The sequence below is a fragment of the Schistocerca gregaria genome, unplaced genomic scaffold, assembly GCF_023897955.1.
Source record: "Schistocerca gregaria isolate iqSchGreg1 unplaced genomic scaffold, iqSchGreg1.2 ptg000077l, whole genome shotgun sequence".
NCBI lineage: Eukaryota > Metazoa > Arthropoda > Insecta > Orthoptera > Acrididae > Schistocerca > Schistocerca gregaria.
This window is the reverse complement of record NW_026061710.1, coordinates 22,644,159-22,659,885: the sequence shown is the minus strand read 5'-3', so window position 1 is coordinate 22,659,885 and position 15,727 is coordinate 22,644,159.

Genomic DNA, 15,727 nt, shown 5'->3' with positions numbered 1-15,727 from the left:
ATCTACAGATTGGAAAATTGCGCAGGTCGCACCAGTGTTTAAGAAGGGTAGTAGGAGTAATCCATCGAACAACAGACCTGTATCATTGAATACAGTATATGCTCCAAAACCCTACTGAAAACCGACGTCAACCAATACGAATTACCTCGAAGGGAACGATCTAGTGATACGTAATCAGTATGGTTTCAGAAAACATCGTTATTGTGCAACGCAGCTAACTCTTTATTCGCACGAAACAATGGCCACTATCGACAGGGGATCTCAAGTTGATTCAGTATTTCTAGATTTCCGGAAAGCTTTTGATACCGTTCCTCAAAAGCGCCTTCTAATCAAGCTGCGCGCCTATGCGGTATCGTCTCAGTTGTGTGACTGGATTCGTGATTTCCTGTCAGGAAGGTCGCAGTTCGTAGTAATAGACGGCAAATCATTGAGTAAAACTGAAGTGATATCAGGTGTTCCCCAGGGAAGCGCCCTGGGACCTCTGCTGTTCCTGATCTATATAAATGACCTGGGTGACAATCTGAGCAGTTCTCTTATTTTGTTCGCAGATGATGCTGTAATTTACCGTCTAGTAAGGTCATCCGAAGACCAGTATCAGTTGCAAAGCAATTTAGAAAAGATTGCTATATGGTGCGGCAGGTGGCAGTTGCTAAATAACGAAAAGTCGGAGGTGATCCACATGAGTTCCAAAAGAAATCTTCTGGAAATCGATTACTCGATAAATAGTACAATTCTCAAGGCTGTCAATTCAACTAAGTACCTGGGTGTTAAAATTATCAACAACTTCAGTTGGAAGGACCACATAGATAATATTGTGGGGAAGGCGAGCCAAAGGTTGCGTTTCATTGGCAGGACACTTAGAAGATGCAACAAATCCACTGAAGAGACAGCTTACACTACACTCGTTCGTCCTCTGTTAGAATATTGCTGCGCGGTGTGGGATCCTTACCAGGTGGGATTGGCGGAGGACATTGAAAGGGTGCAAAAAATGGCAGCTCCTTTTGTATCATCGCGTAATAGGGGAGAGAGTGTGGCAGATATGATACGCGAGTTTGGATGGAAGTCATTAAAGCAAAGACGTGTTCCGTTGCGGCGAGATCTATTTACGAAATTTCGGTCACCAACTTTCTCTTCCTAATGCGAAAATATTTTGTTGAGCCCAACCTACATAGGAAGGAATGATCATCAAAATAAATTAAGAGAAATTAGAGCTCGAACAGAAAGATTTAGGTGTTCGTTTTTCCCGCGCGCTGATCGGGAGTGGAATGGTAGAGAGATAGAATGAATGTGGTTCGATGAACCCTCTGCCAAGCACGTAAATGTGAATTGCAGAGTAGTCATGTAGATGTAAATGGGGGGTAAGAAATGAAAGAGGAAGCAGCCTGGTAGAATTTCGCACAGAGCACAACTTAATCAAAGCCAACACTTGGTTCAAGAATCGTAAGAGAAAGTTGTATACATGGAAGAATCCTGGTGATACTAGCAGGTATCCGATAGAGATTTAGGAACCAGGTTTTAAGTTGTATCTTACCGTTGTATAGTCTAAGAGATTTCCAGGGGCAGATGTGGACTCTTACCACAATCTATTGGTTGTGAACAGTAGATTAAAACTGAAGAAACTGCAAAAAGGTGGAAATTTAAGTACATGGGACCTGGATAAACTGACTAAACCAGAGGTTGTACAGAATTTCAGGGGGAGCATAAGGGAACAATTGAAAGGAATGGGGGAAAGAAATACAGTAGATGAAGAGTGGGTAGCTTTGAGGGATGAAATAGTGAATGCAGTAGAGGACAAGTAGGTAAAAAGACAAGGGCTAGCAGAAATCCTTGGGTAACAGAAGAAATATTGAATTTAATTGATGAACGGAGAAAATATAAAAATGCAGAAAATGAAGCAGGCAAAAAGGAATACAGACGTCTCAAAATGAGAACCACAGGAAGTGCAAAATGGCTAAGCAGGGATGGCTACAGGACAAATGTAAGGATGTGGAGGCTTATCTCACTTGGGGGAAGATAGATACTGCCTACAGGAAAATTAAAGAGACCGTTTGAGAAAAGAGACCCAACTGCATGAATATCAAGAGCTCCGATGGAAACCCAGTTCTAAGCAAAGAAGGGAAAGCAGAAAGGTGGAAGGAGTATATAGAGGGTCTACGCAAGGGCGATGTACTTGAGGACAATATTATGGAAATGGAAGAGTATGTAGATGAAGATGAAATGGGAGATACGATACTGCGTGAAGAGTTTGAGAGAGCACTGAAAGACCTGAGTCGAAACAAGGCCTCGGGAGTATATAACATTCCATTAGAACTACTGACAGCCTTGGGAAAGCCAGTCGTGACAAAACTCTACCATCTGCAGGCGAAATACCCACAGACTTCAAGAAGAATATTATAATTTCAATCCCAAAGAAAGCAGGAATTGACAGATGTGAAAATTACCGATCTGTCGGTTTAATAAGTCACAGCTGCCAAATACTAACGCGAAATATTTACAGACGATTGGCAAAACTAGTAGAAACCGACCTAGGGGAAGATCAGTTTCGATTCCGTAGATATATTGGAATACGTGAGGCAATACTAACCCCACGACTTATTTTAGAAAATAGATTAAGTCTACAAATGCTAGAAACGTATGTTTGCCTTTCCTTAGAGTATTCCAGTCAACACTGTCAAAAGCTTTCTCTCTTTCAATTTCTGAAGGTAATATACAGGGAGCGAAAGGCTATTTACAATCTGTACAGAAACCAGATGGCAGTTATAAGAATCGAGGGGCATGAAAGGGAATCAGTGGTTGGGAAGGGAGTGAGACAGGTTTGTAGCCTCGCCCCGATGTTATTCAATCTGTATATTGAGCAAACAGTGAAGGAAACAAAAGAAAAATTCGGAGTAGGTATTAAAATCCATTGTAATTCTATCAAAGTTTTTATTTCATCTCAATGTCATCGGCAAACCTCAGAGACAGCAAAGGACTACGAACAGCAGTTGTGGGGAATGGATAGTGTCTTGAATGGAGGATAAAAGATGATATCAACAAAAGCCACACGAGGATAATAGAATGTTGTCGAATTAAGTCGGGTGATGCTGAAGGTATTAGATTAGGAAATGTGACACTTAAAGTTGTAACGGAGTTTTTCTATTTGGGGAGAAAAATAAATGATGTTGGTCGAAGTAGAGAGGATATAAAATGTAGACTGGCAACGGCAAGGAAAGCTTATCTGAAGAAGAGAAATTTGTTAACATTGAGTATAGATGTAGGTGTCAGGAAGTCGTTTCTGAAAGTATTTGTATGGAGTGTAGCCACGTATGGAAGTGTAACATGGGCGACAAACAGTTTAGACAAGAAGAGATTAGAAGCTTTCGAAATGTGGGGCTACAGAAGAATGCTGAAGATTAGATGGGTAGATCACATAACTAATGAGGAGATATTGAATAGGATTGGGGAGAAGAGAAGTTTGTGGCACAACTTGACTGGAAGAAGGGATCGACTTCTAGGACATGTTCTGAGACATCAAGAGATCACCAGTGTAGTGTTGGAGGGGAGCGTGGAGGGTAAAAATCGTAGAGGGAGACCAATAGATGAATACACCAAGCAGATTCAGAAGAATGTAGGTTGCAGTAGGTACTGGGAGATGAAGAAGCTTGCACAGGGTAGAGTAGCATGAAGAGCTGCATCAAACCAGCCTCAGGACTGTAGGCTACAACAATATATATTAAGAGAGCGCAATTTCATTTACTCTGTATTAACCTTAGAGAGTGACTTCTGCTACCTTGGTATTTATTTGATTGTTGTTATTTTAAAAGTGAAACCGATTTCTCATATGCTTAAAGGTAATTCAGTTCAATCTTTCAATAGTCAAAAATAAATGCTTGCCGTTTTCTAAATTTTGCATTAAGTTACACTGAGGTTACTGAACGTCTTTTTTTGCATTACATTTAACGTTACTTTCAAAATTTAGTGTTTCAGAATGAGTAACTTCAAGTAGTGGGGCACTGATAACGCGATTGATGTTAGCTGATGACACGATTACCGTTATCCAAGATAGTGGCTTTTGGAGGGATGATGCTCAATTGCGCTACCTCTACTAACCTAAAAAAATGGCGAGAAAGAATTGGCTATCTCCACTAACCTAAGTCAACTCTTCCTAGGAAGTAGGCATAAGTCTTTATTTAAACCATTAGAGGTAGTACCACTATCAAGTGTTTTCGCCATGCTCTTGTCAAATGTTCACGAATTTTCCTCTAAGAGCTTACTCCTGCAGCTGATGCAAGTTATTATGATATTGTCATTCAATTCGAATATAATTTTTATAAATTTGTTTAAATATGTTTAAATTTGATTAGATTTCTTTAAATTTATTATCTACCTACGGCATTACTGTGTTACCACCACGAGGCTGAGATATAGGTTGTCGGTATGTTACATGAAATCATTCAACTCTACACATAAGTCCTTATTAAGCAGTTAGAGCGAAATTAACGTGCATTTTCCAAGAGGATTGTGGTACTGCCTCTAAGAGCTTACTCCCACAAAACATGGGAGTTAGTGTTGTGTTGCCTCCACTAGAGCCTGCTCATTCAATTCGGATATAATTTGTTTAAATTTATTATCTACCTACAGCATTCGTGTCGTGTTACCGCCATAAGAGGCTAAGATATGAATAACTGTATTACATGAACTAGACATAAATCTTTTTTTTAACGACTATAGCACTACAACCATCCACTCTGCTCACGAAATTTGCTCTAGCAGCCGATGGGAGTTAGTAGCGTGTTTCCAATTCACTTCGAATATAATCTCTGTAAATTTGTATTAATTTCTTTAAATTTGTTTAAATTTATTATCTACCTACAGCATTAGTGTTGTATTACCGCCACAAGAGGCTTAGATATCGATGTTTTAATAGCTGTAGTACATGCACTGTATCTACGTGACAGCGTTGTGTTTCGTCCTCGGATAATAAACATCGTCCGGGTAGAGTAGAGTGCGGGAATCGGCATAAGAGGGTGACATACGTAAAAAGAGAGCCAGACTTTGACGCTCAAAACACCAGATCTCTTCCACTGGCCCACAACGGAGCCGGTGTTGGTCTGTATTCTAGACGTTGCAGTTCACACATAAGGCGAATCTGCAAGATGGGTCCTATGGAGAGTCCCTCGAATACCAGGTCGAACGTACACCAGGATCGAGCGTCACCGCGTTAACAGTGCACCATACTACGTTCCAGTGCACGGTAGGACACGTCAATTCGACGACATTAAGCGACCGGCGGCGAAGTAGTGTGCGGCAGGTGACTGGCTGTTGGTAAGCGAAAGACGGGGAGGTAGCCGTACTCCAGGTAAAGCCTGCCAAAGCAGGAAAAGGGCACCCGTGTCTGACCTGAGGGTCAAGGGAACACGGTGCCAGGCCATCCGGCAGTAGGCCGGTGAGGCTGGTCGGTCATCGTCGCCAAAGCCTGCGGTGCAAACTAACGAAGAGAAATACTGCTCGATAGTGAACACTGACTAGGCCAAGTCCGCCTCGTTCTTTCGGAAGAGTGACGGAGTAATATCGAACCTTTAATATCATTCCAGCGCTGACAAAGGAACCAGATGCGGCCACGATGCTCCGAGCTATGTGTTTAGGCATCGGTAGTGTTTGCGCTACGTGAGGAATTCGTGATGCCCGATAGACGTTAACATATTCGGTCCGTTGATGTAGGTCCTACACACGAAGACGAAGATCCACAAGCCCAGCACTTGCAAGAGACTCCGATAATTGATGGTGGTCGTGCGTGAGATGTAGTCCGTGAAGTCGATACCGAGACAACGGATTTTATCGCGCAGTGCCACCCTCGCAGGTGTCATCCCATGCCAGTGTTCAAAACCATTGATTTATGTACATTTACACGGCATCTCGAAGCTTCGAAGTGGCTAACCAATCCAATGATTTGCGAACATCACGTTCGTCACGAAGAGGTAACATCAGATCATCAGCATACGCAGTGCACCTAAAAAAGAAGCCACCAAGAGACAAACCCGTGAGGCGGTGTCGCAGCCCGCACAACAAAGGTTCTACTGCAAGGCGTACAGTATTGTCCATAATAGGCGTACCTGTGTAACACAGCGGCGAATTTACAAGGTGTTCGACAGTCTAACGTTGACAAGCGCTTTCCCTGTTGCGCCACGTAGGAGACGAGTAACACCTCGGAGGAAGCGTCGGGGTAATGCTTATTCTGAAGAACAGCAGTTTAGTACGTATGACTGACGCAATCAATACTTGACGAACATCGCAGCCAGAGCTCCCGATACGCGACGCACCTTAGCGAGGGCAATCAGCGGCACAGGGCGGAGCGGATATTATGCGTCCCACCTATCGATGACTCATCAATTGATAGGACACGGGATGTCGTACGCAGAATTCGAGCTGCCACTCGATGCGTGAGATTTAGGAACCAGGTTTTAAATTGTATGACATTTCCAGGGGCAGATGTGGACTGTGACCACAATCTATTGGTTATGAACTGTAGATTAAAACTCAATAAACTGCAAAAAGGTGGGAATTTAAGGAGATGGGATCTGGATGAACTGAAAGAACCATAGGTTGTAAGGAGTTTCAAGGAGAGCATAAGGGAACAATTGAGAGGAATAGGGCAAAGAAATACAGTAGAAGAAGAATGAGTAGGTTTGAGGGATGAAGTAGTGAAGGCAGCAGTGGATCAAGTAAGTAAAAAGACGAGGGCTAGTAAAAGTCCTTGGGTAACAGAAGATATATTGAATTTAGTTGATGAAAGGAGAAAATATAAAAATGCAGTAAATGAAGCGGGCAAAAAGGAATATAACCGTCTCAAAAATGAGATCGACAGGAAGTGCAAAATGGCTAAGCAGGGATGGCTACAGGACAATTGTAAGGATGCAGAGGCTTATTACAAAAAACTCGATGGTTTGTCACCTAATGGTTCCATGTCACAGACATCAGCGAAAGTTCTTCACCAAGTGTTATGCACAGATCACATCTGGATCACCAGTGAAGACGGAACAGGCTAATATTGTTGCTCACATGCCAGTTGCGCAGTGAACTAGCTTTATTGCTGTACACCTGTACTGTGTTGAGGGACAAGGATAAAGTGATGGCATGGCGATGGAACTGGATGAGGTTTGTTTGCCATAAATACATTGACTCTGCACAAAAGAGTAAACAAGTAACCGGCAAATGAAATCTATTTATAATGTCTACTAGCTGGTGAATGCGGTAAATGATGTTCTCACAGGAGTGCACCTTGAGGGCATACAGGCCTCAGTGATATGAGCATGTCGTCCGATCACGTGACCAAGGAATAACAATGGACGTAAGTCTGGAGTGAAGCCAACTTTCTTTATGAACCACCAGGCACACTGTACTTAGGAACGAAAGCGAAACATGTGGACAGCCCTAAATAAAGCCAAACACATCAGTAGCTCACGTTAAACTCAACACAAGTAGTCCATGGCTTGTGCACCAGACCCAGAATACGTGTATACACGGTACTATAGCCCATCTCAAACTGGTTTGTTTTTTACTCCTGTGTGCATCATACCATTGTCATAATTTGGCCTAACAGAATATTTGCTTGTCAGTGGACACCACGTGCCACACGCTTTGCGCTGATTGCCGTCCACATATTTCTGCGGGACAGCTGTCGTGATAGTCACTAGGGGAAAGATAGACACTGCCTACAGGAAAATTAAGGAGACCTTTGGAGAAAAGAGAACCACTTGCATGGATTTCAAGATTTGAGATGGAAACGCAGTTCTAAGCAAAGAAGGGAAACCAGAAATGTGGAAGGAGTATATAGAGGGTCTATACAAGGGCGGTGTTCTTGAGGACAATATCATACAACAGGAGGAAAATGTAGATGAAGTTGAAATAGGAGATATGATACTGCATCAAGAGTTTGACAAAGCACTGGATGACCTAAGTCGAAATAAGGCCCCAGGAGTAGACAACATTCAATTAGAACTACTGACAGCCTTGGGAGAGCCAAGCCTAACAAAACTACCATCTGGTGACCAAAATGAATGGGACAGAAAAATTACCCTCAGACTTCAAGAAGAATATAATAATTCCAATCCCAAAGAAAGCACGTGTTGGCAAATGTGAAAATTACCGAACTATCAGTTTAGTAAGTCATGTCAGCAAAATACTAACGCGAATTCTTTACAGACGAATGGAAAAACTGGTAGAAGCCGACCTCAGGGAAGATCAGTTAGGAAATATTGGAATACGTGAGGCAATACTGACCCTACGACTTATCTTAGAAAATAGATTATGTCTACAAAAGCTAGAAACGTAGGTTGGCCTTTCCTTAGAGTATTCCAGTCAACACTGTCAAAAGTTTTCTCTCTTTGAATTTCTGAAGGTGGCATGGGTAATATACAGGGAGCGAAAGGCTATTTACAATTTGTACAGAAACAAGATGGCATTTATAAGAGTCGAGGGGCATGAAAGGGAATCAGTGGTTGGGAAGGGAGTGAGACAGGTTTGTAGCCTCTCCCCGATGTTATTCAATCTGTATATTGAGTAAGCAGTGAAGTAAACAAAGTTTTTATTTCTTCTCCATGGATTTTAATACATACTCCGAATTTTTATTTTGAGGTTCGGCGATGAAATTGTAATTCTGTCCGAGAGGGCAAAGGACTTGGAAGAGCAAATGAAAGGAATGGATAGTGTCTTGAAAGGAAGATACAAGATGAAAACCAACAAAAGCAAAACGATGATAATGGAATGTAGTCGAATTACGTCGGGTAACGCTAAGGGAATTAGATTAGGAAATGAGACGCTTAAAGTAGTAAAGGGGTTTTGCTATTTAGGAAGTAAAATAACAGATGATGTTCGAAGTAGAGAGGATATAAGATGTAGACTGGCAATGGCAAGGTAACCTTTTCTGAAGAAGAGAAATTTGTTAACATCGAGTATAGATTTATGTATTTATTTCATCTCAATGTCATCGGCAAACCTCAGAGACAGCAAAGGACTACGAACAGCAGTTGTGGGGAATGGATAGTGTCTTGAAAGGAGGATAAAAGATGATATCTACAAAAGCCAAACGAGGATAATAGAATGTGTTCGAATTAAGTCGGTTGATGCTGAAGGTATTAGATTAGGAAATGAGACACTTAAAGTAGTAAAGGAGTTTTGCTATTTTGGGAGCAAAATAACTGATGATGGTCCACGTAGAGAGGATATAAGATGTAGACTGGCAATGGCGAGGAAAGCGTTTTTGAAGAAGAGAAATTTGTTAACATCAAATATAGATTTAAGTGTCAGGAAGTCTTTCCTGAAAGTATTTGTATGGAGTGTAGCCATGTATGGAAGTGAGACATGGACGATAAATAGTTTAGACAAGAAGAGAATAGAAGCTTTCGAAATATGGTGCTAGAGAAGAATGCTGAAGATTAGATGGGTAGATCACATAACTAATTAGGAGGTATTGAATAGAATTGGGGAGAAGTTTGTGGCACAACTTGACTAGAAGAAGGGATCGGTTGGTAGGATCAAGGGATCACCAATTTAGTATTGGAGGGCAGCGTGGAAAGTAAAAATGGTAGAGGGAGACCAAGAGATGAATACACTAAGCAGATTCAGAGGGATAGAGAAGCATAAGGAGCTGCTTCAAACCAGTCTCAGGACTGAAGACTCCAACAAAAACAACGTGGGATATGGAGGGCAGTCGTTGATGATTCCAACCATTTGACGAGTTCAAATGATGGTCCCTTCACAGTGTTGACGTGCTCGGTTGACAGTCATCTGTCGAGCCCGTGTTTGTCGCATAACGGAACACTACCTTAGGATGGCGTAGTAAAACTCTGTGATTCCCGGGGGGGGGGGGGGGGGGGGGTCAGGGATTTTCTCTGCGACGTGATGACCGGGTGTTGTGTAATGTCCTTAGGTTAGTTAGGTTTAAGTAGGCACAGTCTACACGTGTCTCCAACTGCCGGTTGACATTCCGGTGAGATCAGGTAAGCGGGCAGCGCCTACGCCATAGTAGTTGTCGTCGAAGCTTGATGGTACAGGCGTAAGCAGTGTGATCAGTAAATGCAGCTGGCCACAACTCAGCTGCCTTGACCGCATCCTCGAGAGAGCGGGATGTATACATCCTTTTAATTCTGCTTGATTAATGTCCCGTAAAGTGCGCGAAACCCTATCAGCACAGATGATGATCCAAGTGTCTATCTAATCGAGCTCGCAAATGACAGTGCCGAGTTCTGGGCGTAGTGTATGCTGAGGAATTTGGTCATAGCGAATTGTACAATAAAACTGCCCCCGATCACCATATCATTTATCCTGCCTGGGCATAACTGTGTTAATTCCTCAGTAAAGAACTGAGGAACGTTCACGCCTTTTGTTGGTACCGGACGCTGCGTAATCATTGACGAGGAGTATCTCTGGGATTATAAGAGCCATGCCCCTGGCATTTGATAGGTAACTTATATCGGTCGCTATTAAACTTTCTTTGAAAAGTTTTGCGGGGCCACTGCCTGTATCCAACGCATGTGATACGCGTGTCGTGCATCCAGAGATGTCCTGGAAGCCAAGAAAGTATATTTCCTGCAATAAGGCCACCTCAGTGTCGGCTGAATAAAGTGTGTCGCGTAACAATGCAAGATCCTCGCGCAACTGGATGATATTGATGTTAATCTTCACGAATCGACATGACTGTCGTTCGCCCTCGACGGCAGCGTCAGTCATCGGTGCACCCGGTGGCGACAGGTTCGCTCACCCGCACGCCACCCTGACGTTACCATTACCATGTTGTCCGCAGGAGATGGGTAGGATGATGTAACTCCCCCTCTTCTGCATGTGGTGTGCCCACCTGAGAGTCGTCCGCCCACGAGTTACTGGAGAGAGGCTGTCGGTGTGGTTCATCGGCTACCAAAGAAGCCCCTCTTGTTACGATTCCTCGCGGCTGCGTCGGTGTTCCATCGCCCCTCCATCCCCGCACTAGTGTCAGCAAGAAGAAAAGTCCGTCGTGGCAGTTCCTAAGAGTGAGCAGCGTCGGTCGACAACTCCGGAGCACGGACATCCACGACACTGTCGACATCGGTGTGATCGTTTGCCCCTGCCCACAAGAGACAGTCCCGAGACGGCGTGCCTCCGTGCCTCGGCGCCTTCAGAGAGGAAAGTTCGGGTTGGCACGACTCGTGAATCAACATCCAGCCGCTCGTTGTGAGGTGACGATTGCTGTTCAGGTCAATCAGGCGACTCCGTCTGCATAAGGAGGACCGTATGTGGCTCATCAACAGCGTCTTCGCCTGCCTGCGGTGGCAGCATGTCCCGATCCCCGCCGCACGACGTCGCAGATATACATAAGTAACTGGCAGGATCGATGGAGGAACGTGCTGTGCCGCTTCTCTTGAAGGACTCTTGGCGATCCGCCCCTGCAAATAATCAGAGCGAATGTGACTCTCCTGGCTGCTTCCTGAGCATGTGCCCGGTTGTCCATCGTACGCGATAATTGTACGACATCTCATTTTCATTTTGTTCGTTGCATCAGCTCGGGGCGGACGTCGTAAGCCATCCGTTTAAGTTCGTTGTTGCTCGATTATCTCAGTTTTTTTTTTAATACAGAGGGCAGCTAACCCTCTGACCGAGCACGCTGAGCTACCGTGCCGGCGTCCATCTAAGCCACCAAGGGCACAGAGGATAGCGCGACTGCAGGGATTTACCTCTGGCACACCTCCTGCGAAATCCACATTGTGCGAATGCACGAACAGTGCCCGAACTCTTACGGGAATCGGCAATGCGCCGTGAGGAATGAGTATAATGGGCGGGGACACAACGAATGTAGTGCGGGACAATACGTTGAGAATGTGGGTTTCGCAGGAGGCGTGCCAGAGATAAATCCCTGCAGTCGCACTATCCTCTGTGCCCTCGGTGGCTCATATGGATAGAGCATAGAGCGTCTGCCGTGTAAACAGGAGATCCCGGGTTCGAGTCCCGGTACGGGCCACACATTTTCATCTGCCCCCGTTGACGTATGTCAACGCCTGTAAGCAGCTATGGGTGTTCATTTCATTGCAATATCATTCTAACGAGCTGCATGGTCAGCGATGGTGTCTGTTCTTTCGGACATGTCCAAGAGAACAGATACCATATATATATATATATATATATATATATATATATATATATATATATATATATATATATATACTTGAGAGGGGTGATAACGGACTTCGTGGATACCTCAGAAAGTGGCCTTACACCCCTGCCTGCGTGTTCAGCGGTATCAGCGCCGGTAAGTCCATCAAAGTACGTAAACTGTGGTTTGTCGGCAGTGCACTGTTCTTCGTCAATCATCTAAATATTGAGTACGCTGGCTGTGTGCTAAAAGTGAATACCAGTTGTGTCCTTTGGATCTAGACGCAGTTCGTCACGCAACAAGTTTTCTACTTCGTGTGCTCGCGGTCTCGGATATTCGGCTTGGAATGTAATCTTGGTAGTGTTCTTCCTAAATGAGTTCGTCATGTCATTGCAGTGAGCTTGTAGTAAGCGTCTCGCGCTCGCGAACGCCACGAGGCCGGCGGGGCGGCGACGACGCGTCCTCGCCGGTTCGTCACTGACGGCCAACTTTGGTCGCAGTAATTCTACCGACGTGGAATTCTTATATTTCGACCGTGTCTACGAGTTCGAATAATGATTTCCAAACGAAGCGAAAGGATGAGTTAAATTGCAATGTATCTTGACAAATACTATATCGTAACTATTGTGTTGCTTCTATTTGCAGTCGTAAACAGCAAGCTGAATCTCCACAAATCGCTGAGATGTGAATACAGGCTCTTCTGAACTTGGGCATTGGTAATGCTCTGTTCTTGGACTCTAAATTATTATTTTGCGTAAATTATTATTTTGCCCCTCATTGTACATTAGTCATAGCAGGACGTCAGGTTTTGCCGGCCTCTGTGGTCGAACGGTTATAGACGCTTCAGTCCGGAAACACGCGGCTGCTACGGTCGCAGGTTCGAGTCCTGCCTCGGGCATAGATGTGTGTGATTTCTTAGGTTAGTTAGGTTTAAGTAGTTCTACGTTCTAGGGTTAAGTCCCATAGTGCTCAGAGCCATTTGAGCCATTTTAATAATATTGTTTACTTTTTTCGCACTCCACGGGGTCAGTAATCGTGTTCTGATGCAACCACAACTCCAATTGCGAGACGAGCTGCAATAGGTATCCAGGTTGAGGATCCGTGGTGCGAACACACGGATCCAAGTGGTCCCCCAGATTCTCGACTGGTTTTAAATCCGTGGAGTTTGGTGACCTGGTCCTCTTCGAACTACACACGTACACTGCCAACTGTGTGACAAGTTGCATTGTACTGATGATAGATGCAGTGGTGCTGAGGAAAAACGAGCTGCATATAGAAGTCGACACGGTTCACAGTGGTGGATGCATACATGTTATGATCGACTGTGCCTTCCGGAATGACGATATCACCCACGGAAAGCCACGGAAAGATTTCCAGGTCATAACGTAGCCCCCCCCCCCCCTTCCCCATCACCCCCTCCCCCGCCTGGACCATTCCGATGACTGTTGAAGGGTACCTGCTTTCAGATGTCTCATTCAGATGAAGCGTAAAACGTGATTTACCAGAAAAGGCCACTCGGTGGACGTCCAGTTGCAGTACTGGCGTGCAAACTCCACCCTTCGTCGCCAGTGAATGGCAAACAGCAGTCGCCACGGGCGCAGGAAGCGGGCGCCTACTGCTCAAGCCCACAAGTAGCACCGTAGGAGTACGCATTAGGAGTGATTTAAAATGGAATGATCATATAAATTTGATAGTCTGTAAAGCAGATGCCAGATTGAGATTCATTGGAAGAATCTTAAGGAAATGGAATCCGAAAACAAAGGAAGTAGGTTACAGTACGCTTGTTCGCCCACTGCTTGAATACTGCTCAGCAGTGTGGGATCCGTACCAGATAGGGTTGATAGAAGAGATAGAGAAGATCCAACGGAGAGCAGCGCGCTTCGTTACAGGATCATTTAGTAATCGCGAAAGCGATACAGATATGATAAACTCCAGTGGAAGATGGAGAGATGCTCAGTAGCTCGGTACGTGCTTTTAAAGTTTCGAGAACATACTTCACCGAAGAGGCAAGCAGTATATTGCTCCCTCCTACGTATATCTCTCGAAGAGACCATGAGGATAAAGTCAGAGAGATTAGAGCCCACACAGAAGCATACCGACAGTCTTTCTTTCCACGAACAATACGAGACTGTAATAGAAAGGGAAAACCAATAGTGGTACTCAGGGTATCCTCCGCCACACACCGTCAGGTGGCTGCAGGGTATGGATGTAGATGTAGATGTAGATGTAGATTATGTCAACGACTGGCAAAGGTCCCGAGTTCGAGTCTCGGTCTGGCACATAGCTTTAATCTGTGAGGAAGTTTCAACGACTGTATTGTTTTCCGCTTCCCTTGACATCTTTCATGTACCCTCCACTGCCACTGCTGCGGCGTGCTGTCTGTGAGTGATTATTGCACGCTGACGTCAGACTTAGGCAGTGGTCACGTGGGCTGTCTACATACAGACCATGCACGCCACTGAGCGAGGTGGCGCAGTGGTTAGCACATTGGACTGGCTTTCGGGGGATGACGGTTCAAACCCGTGTCCGGCCATCCTGATTTAGGTTTTCCGTGATTTCCCTACATCGCTTCACACAGATGCCGGGATGGTTCCTTCGAAAGGGCACGGCCGATTTCCTTCCCTATCCTTCCCTAATTCGTGCTTGTGCTCCGTCTCTAATGACCTCGTTGTCGACGGGACGTTAAACTATAATTTCCTCCTCCACAATGCACCCCTTGCCTCCACCACGCTTGCGTGTGACACCAACTGAGCCGTGCTGCGGTCACGTTGGTGCTGTTCTACAACGTACAGTTTTCGCCCTCTGTTTGAGGCCAGACGGTATCGTTTAGTTGGCACGGTTGAGTTTGTTTGTCAGCTTCTCGTGTTGACTGGCGCCACTCGGTTTCGCAAGGGTTGCATGCCAGCTAGTGGCAGCTGCGGCTGTTATCGATATGTAGTAACTGTTGCCCCATCTTTGGGGCGACGTCGTTGGTTTTCTGGGTCGTGTGAGTTGGCCAGTTCGGTTGGGGACTCAGGAGGAGCCAGGCCCGCACAGTGCCAGAACACGTCGGGGCCGCTGGCGGTACGCATGGACTGCCGGATGGAAGGGCTGTGTTCACGAGGGAGTACGACCTCGTCGTAAACCGGATCCAGCAAGCTTTAAGGTCAGTGCATTTCAATCCATGTACAGAAACCTCCACCAATGTGATATCTCGCGATTCTCCAGTGACTTGGGTTCGTGTTGCTGCTCGTAGTTTCGCCGACGCGAAAAGTAGCGAGTGGAGTGCTTGGGAAAGGCAGATCTGATTAGCTTCTTATTACTATTTACTGCGTTCAACTTGTTACAATTTGTTAAGTTCAACAAACGGTAATTTTTTTTTGCCTGGTGGCCGCTAACGTCCCAGTTACCTACCCTGGGGGTTAGTGTGCGTAACGGCAGTGTAAGTTTCCTCGCCTTTCCTCTGCTGTCCAGTAAAGCGCGTAGTTTTGGAAGCTTTCTTGATCGTAGGCCGGCTGGTGATTCTTCTACTCCGGTTGTAGTGATTGCTTTCTCGTTCCGGGGGCTCTAAACACAGTATTCTGGGGACGTAATACAGACTGCCGGTTCCAGCTTTGGCGTATTGTTCCATCGTTGCATTTGGTTTAT